This window comes from Chanodichthys erythropterus, chromosome 20, assembly GCF_024489055.1.
Source record: "Chanodichthys erythropterus isolate Z2021 chromosome 20, ASM2448905v1, whole genome shotgun sequence".
Classification (NCBI taxonomy): Eukaryota; Metazoa; Chordata; class Actinopteri; order Cypriniformes; family Xenocyprididae; genus Chanodichthys; species Chanodichthys erythropterus.
The window spans coordinates 12,078,096-12,084,095 of NC_090240.1; positions in this window are offsets into that span (position 1 = coordinate 12,078,096).

Consider the following 6,000-nt stretch of genomic DNA (forward strand, 5'->3'; position numbering starts at 1 on the left):
CTTTTACTCTCATAACATAGACCTGTGCATGTCACAGGGGTCGCATGAAGAGACATGACAGGCCAGCAGATGGCGTAATACAGGTTCAACAGTGTGTGTGTGTGTGTGTGTGTGTGTGTGTACAAAACTTCAGGTAAAGTTGTCAAGAATGCAGCAATTTGACATGCAAAGTGCATAGATAGTGTCATATTTAAAACTTCTGAGGCCTCTGAAATTCTAACAGGACCAAAACTTTGCTGAAAAACCTGCACACAATCTACTTCTGTCCTGGTTCATAATTTATACTTTTTTAAGCAAGTAAAAGGCCTTTGAGTGTAATTGTAAACACGTCCCCCTTCAGGTCAGGGTTCTATTTGCTGTAAAATCTTTACTGATTTTAAAGGAAACATAAAATTATAAAAAAAACTTTACACTTTATATATACACTGACTATTATTTTATATGTCAGGCTTTAAAGGGTTAAAAAAAGGGTTATTATTCAGTAGCTTTTTTTTTTTTTTTTTTTAAAGCACAGTTCACAGCACTGTGACATGTTTTTGATTGATTGATCAAATAAATAAATCAAATAATCACATCCAGAACTGCAGTAGTAACAATGTGCGATGTCCAAATGGTAGTTAAAGGGCACTTAATCAGGAAGGAGATGACATGTTAGGGCCGTTCCCAAGGGAAATGAACTAAAGGCCCTGACCCAAATGGCACGCTTCATATGCACTTTCGGTCTTGTGGAATGGCTGGCATGTACGAGTGCCCATTAAGTCCATGAGACCGTAGGGTGTCCCATTTGTCATTTTAGGTTTCAGAAGGGTGCTCATGAGCACCCCCTTTGCGGTCGATTTGCGCCTTTGATGCGCACTTTTGTCAAGCAGAGTTAATTTCGTTGACGAAAAATTTTCGTCAACAACATTTTTTGACAGGCGAAAATGAGACGATGACTAAATAAAAATGCATTTTGAATGACTAAAGCTAGGACTGAAATCTACTCTAATTTTCGCCAACGAATAAAAATGAGATGAAAATGATAGAGAGGGGAGATTTGGGAAGATATCCAGTCAGGACTGCTGTCCTGTGTGGAAGATGCTCACATTTTAAGTGTAACCTGCTGATCTAACCGCGGGAAAACACAGCGCTGTTGCGCCCTCTACAGGCTCCCGCAGCTGCACTTCAGAGTGCTTCGCAATAAGTGAATAGCACACATTTATGACAAGCGATTGCTTATGAGCTAATGTTGATGAATTATGACAGTGTTTACTACACAATGTTTATATGGAAATATGTTTTAGACGGTTGTAAGAATGCAAATTTTATCTCCCTTATCTGAACTTAAATGAGCAGCCTGCTACAGTGCAGACTGCGTACATCTCAAAATAAGAGTCACTGTGTATTTCGGGATGGTTTATAATTATTATTTGTTTCCTGGTCATTATTGTTATTTTGTTTACACAATAAACTGTATTTAGCAAACTACTGTTTCTAAGAACATTATTTGACAAATTATTCAATATATTTTACAAGTATAAGGGTTATTATAGTTATAATAACTAAACCTAAAACCATAAAAAAAACATATATACAAAAAAATTAATCTAGTTTCCAAGCTTTAGCTTAACCTGATGTACTAAAATAACTAAAACAGAAATAAAAAAAATAAAAAACTATATAGACATATAAAAGCAGAAACTAAAAGATGAAAGCAAATGAAAGCAGAAAGACTTAAAATCAAATATAATCAAAATTTTTAAACAAAAACTAGCCTATAATATTACCTCAATGGTAAGTGTGTCAGTCCCTGACAAGTACAGAATTGAGCTGTCTTTTGTGCCTTTTTGCACTTGAACGGTCAAAAACTGCCCGTTTTTGTGAATAAAGTTCAGTTGATTGTTTTAAGTGAACATAAACAGTTTGGAGAATATCAGTGTATTGGATCTGTGTATTGTTAGAGAAATGCTTACTTAATGCATTACAATTGAACTAAATTACATTTTAGTCGACTAAAATCTTATTATATTTAGTCGACTAAAACTAGACTAAAACTAAAATAATTTCCGATGACTAAAATATGACTAAAACTAAATGGCTTTTTAGTCAAAAGACTATGACTAAAACTAAATCAAAATTTGCTGTCAAAATTAACACGGTTGTCGAGCCCGCAAGCTCTGCAGCCGACTTCATCCCGACAGTCAAAGCGGTGTTACGTCACGAAAATGCAGACTCGTAGGAAGTCCGTGAGTGTTTAGGGTGCCATTTGGGACAGGGCCTAAATCCCTTCTACAAGTCAGAAAGATGTAATGGTTAAAGCTGCAGTCCGTAAGAATTGGCCCTTTGTCGCCATCTCTGTTTGAAACCTGCAATTGCAGTTATTTGCGGAATTATCACCTTCACGTGAGTTGTGCTTCGGCACGACTCCTCAGCGTGGATGAATCTAATGTTTGCTGTCGGTCACCGCACCGGTGTAGATACTGTACTTAAGAATCACAGATTCTCACCGGAATCCTCACATGCCATATAGACTACTAGCTGGGACTCCTTCTTTATGTAAACAGATGTGACGTAATGATGCAAAGAATTTCCCAAGGAAAACCCACCAGTACCACTTTTATTAGAAAACATTATTACAAGTTTATCATTGTGAATCGGGCTAAGCTAAGGAGATAATTTTGAACACTGGCTGGTTATGTACTTCCGCAAAAGAATTTTTGGATAATTTTTAACCAAAAAAGTTATGGACTGCAGCTTTAATTCAAAGAAGAATTTTATAATTTATGGTCATGTGATGCAGTGTGGCGAATCCTTATAATTAATTTCAAAGGCAGATGGCGGGAGAGTTTGAGGTAACATATGGACCTTATGGGCCAGAGAAACAAGCGCACTGACATCTTTAGAATTTGGTGTTTGAACATCAGTTTTTTGCAGTATAGCTCAGTATATTTATATGGCATCACTGTTGAAGAGTAATTAACTGGTGAATTAGATTTACTTATTGTAGAGTTAACAAAAGTTATCATGAGCACATGTCAGTAGACAGGGAAGATATTAAAATGAGCGGTGCATTCGTAAATCCGTAAGATCTTAACTTCATGCTGTGGTATTATATGCAGTGGGGCGCAGTACTGAAAAGGGGCGGGGCTACATTAGGTCTCATAGAACAACTGATTGTGTGATGGACGCCATGCTGCAATGTCATAGTAGCATTCCATGTGAAGTTAATAAGGAAATTAAATTCTTTTTCTCTGCTTCCTTTGCCAAATGCGTTCCAGACTACTACATTACAACATGCAAGGGCCCTTCAGAGTGAGTAGGGCACAGTAGGAAATGCTCACTTCTGTTTGAATTTGCCCAATACTGAAAAAAGCCACTTAAGGCAAACCTGCATGGTTAGCAAAAAGAAAAAAGCGTAACACTAGCTAACACTGCCGTATGCAAGGAAAGGAGACCAGAGGACATTGTTTTTTTAATGGATGTCAATGGAGGAGAGGCTTCACTACGCTAAATAAACCGCTTTTGTGAGGAAATAGCTTATCATTTAATGACTCAACAGCCAATCAGCTAATCTTCAACACGTTCGGTCTTAAACATGTGTTTTGGATTGATCTATTTTTTTAGAGTTTACACCAAAAAATGCTGTTTTATAAGAGAAATCAAGGACAATTGCATGACATGTATGATTCCGTTTACAGCACTTCTCATTCATTTGTATGCTATCCGCAAACTGCAAAACTGAACAAAATTCAATGAAGGCTGTATTGTGATTTTTTTTTTTCTTTGGGATATTTGTGACTTTTGGCATACTCTTTTCAACATACTATGCTTTATTTGTAATCTCACATACTATTTAGGATGGATAGTATGCACATTGAGACACAGGGGATGTCTGACTAAAAGCAGTAAGTGTCAGTAGTCACAGAGAGTGACCTCTAGTGCTGTGAAGGTGAAACTGTAGGTTGGGATGTTACACTTGAAACCATGTGAAAAAACAAAACAAAAAACAAACAAACCCTGAAACCAAACCTAAAGTTGAACTCATTGAACTGAAAGAAATGGCTATGTTTGGCAAAAAGCATATGCAGCAGCTCCCAGGTAACTCCATCTCTACTGTAAAGCATTCTGGTGGCAGTTACTGCTATATTAAAATGTAAGTTACAGTTGTATAAAAGCAATATGACAAAACAATATTGCTTATTACGATTGCAGTACCATTTCTGCCATTTGCTCTCTCTAAACTTCCGTTATCAAGATATATTTAGATTTTAATAGGTTAGTATGACCATTTCAGAGGTGACGAAAACTACAATTTAAAATGATAGAGCTACAGAAATGTGTCTTTATATTACAAATAAAGCTTCATATTGCAAGTAGGCAACTTTCGACACCCCCTTTATTTTTTATCAGAAGGTAAAAATAAATAATTAAATAATTCAAAAGGGATTAATAATTATTTTTTTCTCTTTTTCTAACCATTAATTCCCATTCCAAATAAATAAATAAATTACATTAGTTCACTACATTAGTTAACATGAACTAATAATGAACTGCACTTATACATCATTTATTAATCTTTGTTAATGTTATTTTCAACATTTACTAATACATTATTAAAATCTTGTTAACATTAGTTAATGGACTGTGAACTAACATGAACAAACAATTAACAACCATATTTCCATTAAAGGTGCCCTAGATTGTTTTTTCACAAGATGTAATATAAGTCTAAGTTGTCCCCTGAATGTGTCTGTGAAGTTTCAGCTCAAAATACCCCATAGATTTTTTTAAATAATTTTTTTTTTAACTGCCTATTTTGGGGCATAATTAACTATGCACTGGTTTTTTTTCAGCACGGCCCCTTTAAGAGATGCGCTTCCTCTGCCACACGAGCTCTCGACTATACATTGCATTAACAAAGTTCACACAGCTAATATAACCCTCAAATGGATCTTTACAAGATGTTCGTCATGCATGCTTCGAATTATGTGAGTAAAGTATTTATTTAGATGGGTACGTTTGATTCTGTGTTAGTTTGAGGCTATGCTCTGTGGCTAACGGGCTAAAGCTAACATTACACACTGTTGGAGAGATTTATAAAGAATGAAGTTGTGTTTATGAATTATACAGACTGCACGTGTTTAAAAATGAAAATAGCGACGGCTCTTGTCTCCGAGAATACAGTAAGAAACATTTAACAGTATATTAGCAACATGCTAATGAAACATTTAGAAAGACAATTTACAAATATCACTAAAAATATCATGATATCATGGATCATGTCAGTTATTATTGCTATATTTAGGTTTCAGAAGGGTGCTCATGAGCACCCCCTTTGCGGTCGATTTGCGCCTTTGATGCGCACTTTTGTCAAGCAGAGTTAATTTGTATGTATGTCTTTTCCATGTACTGAACTCTTGTTATTCAACTATGCCGAGGAAAATTCAAATTCTGATTCTAGGGCACCTTTAAAGCTGCTGTCCGCGATTTTTGACCCTCTAGCGATTAATAAACAGAACTGCACGCGTCTTGCGGAGGAACGTTCTAGCCGGAGCTACTTTTCTCTGTGTTTATCTATGGCGGTGAGTCCTACCAGTCCGGTCTGAAATAGTCCGAATATAAACACTTATTATAAGTGTACCATAATGTTTCAGGATAAGACAAAAACACGGTTTGGAAAATGGATTCATGTTGTATATTCTCATTATATATTTTTTGTAAATGTTTAAGACAAAAAAAGTTGCAGACTGCCACTTTAACTAGGCTAATATTAACGAAGATTAGTAAATACAGTATTGTTCAAATGTATTGCTCATGGATAGTTCATGTTTAACTAATGAACTTTAGTGTTACCTATTTATTAAATAAAACATTTATTAAATAAATCATTTGTTGGCAACTAGCCTATTATAAAGGGAGAATTTGTTTAATACCCCACACAAAAAGTGATGGATGTTAATGAGGTACATTCTGGAATTAATGTACCATGATATTTAGATGGTAGCCTGCTCTGGTTCAGGT